The sequence below is a fragment of the Pongo abelii genome, chromosome 8, assembly GCF_028885655.2.
Source record: "Pongo abelii isolate AG06213 chromosome 8, NHGRI_mPonAbe1-v2.0_pri, whole genome shotgun sequence".
Classification (NCBI taxonomy): domain Eukaryota; kingdom Metazoa; phylum Chordata; class Mammalia; order Primates; family Hominidae; genus Pongo; species Pongo abelii.
In genome coordinates this window covers 108,114,220-108,121,900 of record NC_071993.2, presented here as the reverse complement: position 1 = coordinate 108,121,900, position 7,681 = coordinate 108,114,220, and the positions used below count along the sequence as shown (strand labels likewise).

General features: G+C 43.1%; 1 long non-coding RNA gene across 1 annotated transcript; it reads right to left on the bottom strand.

The window, feature by feature from the left end:
• Positions 1-3,502: 3,502 nt before the first annotated feature.
• LOC129048527 (uncharacterized) lies at positions 3,503-4,497 on the bottom strand. The gene is made up of 2 exons (XR_008510905.1): positions 4,106-4,497; positions 3,503-3,814 (listed from the first exon to the last, which is right to left on the bottom strand). It is a non-coding gene; the product is annotated as an uncharacterized LOC129048527 (long non-coding RNA).
• Between the last annotated feature and the right edge of the window lie 3,184 nt (positions 4,498-7,681).

The window sequence follows — 7,681 nt, the reverse complement described above, 5'->3', positions numbered from 1 at the left end:
CAATGGACTATTATTTGGCAACAAAAAGAAACACACTATCAATACATGAAAAGACATGAAGGAAACTTATATTCATATCACTAAATGAGAGAAGCTGATCTGAAAGGACTGCATACTATATGATTCCAACCATATGACATTTTAGAAAAGGCAAGACCATGAAGCCAGTAAAAAGATCAGTGGTCACTAAGGATTAGGAGGGTTGAAGGGATGAATAGACCACAGAGGATGTTTAAGCCAGTGAAAATATTCTGCATGATACTATAATGATGGATACCTGTCATTACACATTTGTCCAAATCCATAGAATGTACAATGCCGAGTGACCTTGATGAAAATTCTTGACTTTCAGTGATAATGGTGTGCTAATGTAGATTCATTCGCTGTAACAAATGTACCACCATGGTACTGAATGTTAATAGTGGGAATGCTGGAGGGGACAGGAATGTGAGGGAACTCTATACTTTCTGCTCAGTTTTGCTGAGAACCTAAAATTACTCTTTAAAAGTCTGTTAAACAGGCCGGGTGTGGTGGTTCATGCCTGTAATCCCAGCACTTTGGAAGGCCAAGGCAGGTGGATCACCTGAGATCAGGAGTTCAAGACCAGCCTGGCCAACATGGCAAAACCTCGTCTCTACTAAAAAGACAAAAATTAGCCAGATATGATGGCATGTGCCTGTAATCCCACCTACTTGGGAGGCTGAGGCAGGAGAATCGCTTGAACCCAGGAGGCGGAGGTTGCAGCGAGCCGAGATTGTGCCACTGTACTCCAGCATGGGTGACACAGTGAGACTCCATCTCAAAAAAAAAAAAAAACTGTTAAATAAGTAAATAAGCATCTGCATCTTCAGCAGGCAGAGTGCTCTACAAAAAAAAAAAAAAAAAAAAAAAAAAAAAACCCAAGGAGTACAATTGCTGAATTATATGGTAAGAGTATGTCTACTTTTGAAAGAAACTGTCAAACTGCCTTCCAGCCTCCTCAGGAGGCTGAGGCAGGAGAATCACTTGAAACTGGAAGGTGGATGTTGCAGTGAGCCGAGATCATGCCACTGCACTCCAGCCTGGGCGAAAGAGCAAAACTCTATCTAAAAAAAAAAAAAGAGAGAGACAAGATCTTGCTCTAATGCCCAGGCTGGGGTGCAGCAGCATGATCTTGGCATGGGGAGCACGATGTCGGCTCGCTGCAACCTCTGCCTCCCAGATTCAAGCGACTCCCCTGCCTCAGCATCCTGAGTAGCTGGGATTACAGGCACACGCCACCATGCCTGGCTAATTTTTGTATTTTTAGTAGAGATGGGGTTTCACCATGTTGGCCAGACTGGTCTTGAACTCCTGACCTCAGGTGATCCACCAGTCTCAGCCTCCCAAAGTGCTGGGATTACAGGCATGAGCCGCCACGCCTAGCTTACGTTGTCTAGTTTTATGTGTTCTAAATATTTTTATAAATGGAAAAACAATTTTTGAGTTAAGGGAGAAAAATACAGGTGGACTCCTCTCACCATCGCCATATATCCAGGTTTGGGCACCTGGGTGAAGTTTGACTGGTCAGATGCTCTTGCCCAAGACTATGAGTCCTACAGGAAAGACACAGGAGAGGGAGAAATGGATGGAGGTCATTCACCCAGCAGTGGGGGCCTGACCAGACTATTCTGACTATTCTGGTGTGAGGCTGTTTCATTGCTCCTCCTCCTTTCTGGCCCCCTGGTTCTCTGGCTTTCAGAGACTACTTCCAATACATTCCATTTTGCTTAAGTTATCCATTTACATTAATATTGGTTTCTGTTGCTTGCAATAGCCACTATTCAACATTTTCTCCCAGTGCAATGATGACAAGCTGGAGTTGCTTATCCCAACTTCAAATTCCTGGGAGAACCAATCTGACTGGCCAGCTTGAGTGGGATCTCCACTGTTGGTCCAATCAGCCTGGCTTCCAAGGAAGGCAAGGTCACATGATGCTAATAAGGCTAATGGGAGGCTGGCAGGGCAGTATCCACATTTGGTTATGCAGGCTGTGCAGTGGATAATTCCAAGGGTCCCATTCACATGAGAGACACTGTAAATACCTGTATTCATAATGAAACCATTTTAGCAGATGGCAATAAAGTATGCTGAGAAAGTACACTTTTTCCTAATACTCATATAAGTATTCCACAGGATAGTGGTGACCCCAGGCTGGGCCCACTTTTCAGGAGGCTGAGGCAGGAGAATCACTTGAAACTGGAAGGCAGAGGTTGCAGTGAGCCGAGATCATGCCACTGCACTCCAGCCTGGGCAGGAAAGCATTTGGTAGGCAGTTCTTAGAGAAGACAGCAAAGGTTGGGTATGTCCCAATGCTGTGTTCCACATGTCACACATAGCGGGGTGGGTCTGGTGGCCTTGATGTCTGGAGCACACATACCATATACTCTTAACATGCAGTAACTGGCTATGAGGCACCCAATGTTTAGAAAGTAGCTCAAGGCTTTAGAATGAAAGAGCATAAGACATGGACAAGCCAGGCCCTGCCCAAGGAATTGAGAGCTGCTGTACAGACCAATCTCAGCCAAACCCACCAAAAGGTTTATCTTCTCTGTAGCTACCTTAAAAAAGGTTCATTCATTCAATGAATTGCTGTGTGTCAGTTCTGTGTTATGGGCTGGGAGGAGAACAGGAATAAGAGTCAGGGTTGGGGCCGGGTGCGGTGGCTTACACCTGTAATCCCAGCACTTTGGGAGGCCAAAGCGGGCAGATCCACTGAGGTCAGATGTTCAAGACCATACTGGTCAACGTGGTAAAATGCCATCTCTACCAAAAATACAAAAATTAGCTGGGTGTGGTAGCACATACCTGCAATCCCAGCTACTCGGGAGGCTGAGGCAGGAGAATCGCTTGAACCCGGGAGGCAGAGGCTGCAGTGAGCCAAGATTGTGCCACTGCACACCAGCCTGGGAGAAAGAGTGAGATTCCGTCTCAAAAAAATAAAAAATAAAAAAAACCAACCAAACAAAACAAAACACAACAACAACAACAACAAACGAGTCAGGGTTGCTGGGCACAGTGGTTCACACCTGTAATTCCAGCACTTTGGGAGCTAAGGCAGGAGGATCGCCTGAGGTTAGGAGTTCAAGACCAGCCTGGCCCACATAGGAAAACCCCATCTGTACTAAAAATACAAAAAATAGCTGGGCGTGGTGGCACGTGCCTGTAATCCCAGCTACTCGGGAGGCTGAGGCACAAGAATCGCTTGAACCTGAGAGGTGGAGGTTGCAGTGAGCCAAGATTGTGCCACTGCACTCCAGCTTGGGTGACAGAGTGAAACTATATCTCAAAAAAACAAAAACAACAACAAGGAAAAAAGAGTCAGGGTCTAGTCTAGTAGGGGAGACAGTCATGGAGCAAATATTTCCTAAGTGATGGGTGTTCTGCGAAGGGTATTGGGAGACTGCTGGCACAATAAAAGGATCAGACTTATCTAGACGTCAGGAAAAACCAAAGGGTAAGTAAAATACAGCCAAGTAAAAAGTCAAGTAGAGGAAGTGGGATTTATTTAAGCTGTAAGGCAAGTTCCTGTTAGAAACTAAAAAATGCAATGTGTCAGATAAGGTAGAAGTTCTTTCTGTCTCCCATGATGGTCTAGAGGAGGATAGGGTTTCAAGACCAATGGCGGCCTGGCTCCAGGAAGGCAGTCCAAAATAACAGTGGATTACCCAAGAGAGAGATGTACTTCTCTTTCTCACGTAGAGGTCCAGAGGTAGAGGCAGGTTTGGTGCAGAAACTGCTCCATGAAGTTCTCAGGAACTGTATCTACCAGGGCTCAACCAGGGAACTAGAACCACTGCAAATATCACAGAATGAATGATTATTATAGGAATGAGCTTTTACACAATTGTTGGAGGAGATGGAGAAGTAAAGGTCACAAAGGGAGGTGTAGGATGGTGGGAAAATCACTTATCAGCCCTCGGAAAGCACTGGTTGGGGGTGGAGGGGAGACAAGCTGGAGCTTGCTGGAAAATGAGGAAGATAAGTTTATCTTGCTTCCTGTAGTGGAAGACAGAAAGGGAGCTACTGTAAAAAGTCAACAGAAGATTGTTGCTTCTTCATAGATTCTACTTCTGTGAGTTCTCACCTGGTGTCTAGTGGTGGGCCTCTGCTGGTGATAAGAGATGTCAATGAGGAAAAAGAGCTGATCACGGAGTCAGGAAGAAGAGTAAGAACGAAGTAGAGGCCAGGTGCCGTGGCTTATGCCTGTAACCCAGCACTTTGGGAGGCCAAAGTGGGAGGATCACTTGAGCCGAGAAGTTTGAGAACAGCATAGGCAACAAAGTGAGACCTCGTCTCTACCAAAATAAAAACAAAAAAATTAGCCAGGTGTTTTGGTGCCCCCCTGTGGTCCCAGCTAAACAGAAGGCTGAGGCAGGAGGATCGCTTGAGCCCAGAAGGTCAAAGGTGCAGTGAGCCATGTTCATGCCCCTGCACCCCAGCCTGGGCAACAGAGTAAAATAAAACCCTGTCTCAAAACAAACAAACAAACAAAAACAATTGGAACTCTGGAAGCTTTGCATCGCTCTCTCACTGCCTGTAGCCATGACAACCTTCAGAAGCATAAAACCTTCAGACTTGCTTTACTTCTAACTTCCAAATCTTGAGCAAATTTCCTTAGGCCACCTCCAACCTAGAACCATACAAGGAAGGGTATTCTGGGAAAAGTAGTCCCAACTTAACCAAGGTGACACAATACAAAACCACCACGAGGACCCAGACCCTGTAGTTCACCACTTGACGTTCCCTCCTCCTGCTAATTCCTCCACTTTGGGCCTACAGAGGGAGGAGTCAGACTTGGGGAGTGGTATTTCAGGAGCAGCAGAACCTGGAGTGAGACCCAACAGGTTCATCCAAAGGCACATCCTCTTCTGCTTAAGTTAACTGGGAGGGAAGGGATAGGAGAGGAGGTTGAGGGTGTGGCAGAATTAGACCCAGATAGTAACTCTCTCCCCAGATACATATCACCAGCCAAGAGAATGACACATCCAGAGTAATATGAGCTCAGAAAGAAAAATAATACATCCAAATAATGTAATCCTTTTAAAAGAGAACCCCGAAAATGAAGAACCTATATGAGAGGAAGCGGAATTAATGGACCAGTGAGAACAAGAATTTAAAATAATCCTTATAGGCTGGGCACAGTGGCTCACACCTGTAATCCCAGCACTTTGGGATGCCAAGGCGGGCAGATTGCCTGAGCTAAGGAGTTTGAGACCTGCCTGGGCAACATGGTGAAAACCTGTCACTACAAAAAAATTTAAAAAAAAATTATCGGGGTGTGGTGGCACACCCCTATAGTCCTAGCCACCTGGGGCTGAGGTGGGAGGATCGCTTGAGCCTGAGAAGTTGAGGCTGCAGTAAGCCCAGATTGCACCACTGCACTCCAGCCTGAGTGACAGACCAAGCCCCCATCTCTGAAAAATAAATAAGTAAATAAAACAAAATAATCAAAATAAAAGTCTTCTAGCAAATAATGGAGAATGTTACACATTTTTAAAAATTATTATCTAATTTTTTTTTATACAGAAAGGGTTTCTCTCTGTCATGCAGGCAGGAATGCAGTGGCACAATCATAGCTCACTGAAGCCTCAAACTCCTGGGCTTAAAGGATCCTCTTGCATCAGCCTCAAGTACCTGGGACTACAGGCAGGTGCCACCATGCCTGGCTAAAGTATATTGTAAATTTGAAATAGGATGAGACTGTATAAAAAAGTTGGCTGGGCACGATGGCTCACACCTGTCATCCCAGCACTTTGGGAGGCTGAGGTGGGTGGATCACGACGTCAGGAGATCAAGACCATCCTGGCTAACACGATGAAACCCCATCTCTACTAAAAATACAAAAAATTAGCTGGACGCGGTGGCGGGCGCCTGTAGTCCCAGCTACTCGGTAGGCTGAGGCAGGAGAATGGTGTGAACCTGGGAGGCGGAGCTTGCAGTGAGCCGAGATAGCACCACTGCACTCCAGCCTGGGCGAAAGAGCAAGACCCTGTCTCAAAAAAAAAAAAAAGTTAACAAGTGTAAAAAATATAATAGCTGAAAGAAAGAAGGCAATATAAGTTAAATAGTGAAATAGATTCGGACTAAGAATGAATTCATAAACTAGAAAATAAGGATGGCAAACTCTCCTAGAAATTATCAGGAAGAGATAAGAAGATGAAAGATATAAGGCTAAAGTTATTAAATATGGAAGATATATAGTTAAAATGGGAGTTCCAGAAGAGAAGAGGGATGAAAAATCTGGAAGGAAATGCTTTTAAAAATAATGAATAAAAGAATTCCCAAGAATCCTAAAATTTTTCAGAATTAGAGAAAACTGTAAGATTTCAGACAGAATATCAACAAGATAGATTTGGAAAAATACTTAACACATTAAAGAAAAATTTAAGAGAGACAAAAATTCTAAAAGCTTCTCAAGAATTAAGACATACAAGCAAGAAAACAAACATAAAAGGAAATCCCCATATGCCACTCACTAGGAACAAGTATAATACTGCTATCAGTTTTCTCAATAGCAATGCCTGATACAAGAAAAAGAACTTTAGAACTAGAATTTTTATATCCAGCTAAACTATAATTCTGGTACAAAACTAGAAAGAAAGATGTTCTCAAGCTTTCAAGTTCTCAGAAGATTTACTACCTAAAGACCCTCTTTGAAAAACATTTTTGGGCTGGGCGTGGTGGCTTACGCCTGTAATCCCAGCACTTTGGGAGGCTGAAGTGGGTGGATCACTTGAGGCCAGGAGTTCAAGAGCAGCCTGGCCAACACAGTGAAACCCTGTCTCTACTATAAATACGGGTGTGGTGGTGTGCGCCTGTGATCCCAGCTACTCAGGAGGCTGAGGCACAAAAATCACTTGAACCTAGGAGGCGGAGGCCGCAGTAAGCCAATGCACTCCAGCCTGGGTAACAGAGCGAGACTCCATCTCAAAAAAAAAAAAAAAAGAAAGAAAGAAAGAAAGAAAAACACTTTTGGAGGAAGTTCATTAGCAAGAAGAGAATTAAATCTCAGAGGACACTACAAGATATGGGAATGAAGGGTGACTAAAGTACTTAGAAATATATATGGTAGTATAAGTAAGTCTAAAAAAACCCCTATATTCATCATTAGCATTGAAATTCTAGATGAAACAACATGATAGAATTGTGTGTGTGGAAGTGAGTGGACTGAAGTCCAGTGGGAGGTGAGCACTTGCTTTTTTGGTTAGAAAGGTATAGCTATCAATAAGCTCAAAATTGACAAGAATAAATATACATAAACATGGTTATAATAAGCTAGGAGTGACACCCAGCACAATAAAAATAAAATATAATTTTCAAACCAACAAAAGAAAATTCTATTTATGCAATAAAAGTATGAAAGAAGAATAAAGGGAAAAATTAGATATTGAAAATAGGAAATAAGATGGTTGATAGGAGACTGACTATAACAGCAAATGAAATAAGTGTAAATGGGTTAAATTTATAAATAAAAAGAAAAAATAATCTCTTACATTAAAAACAATGTATTGAATTAAAATATAGTATTATTTTAAAAGGGGATACAGAAAGGTTGCAAATAGACAAAAAAAAAAAGATAAACCAAAATATTAACCACAAAAAGCCATTGTTGCAGCTTTCATGTCAGATCAAAAAGATTTTAAGGGTTTGGCACGGTGGC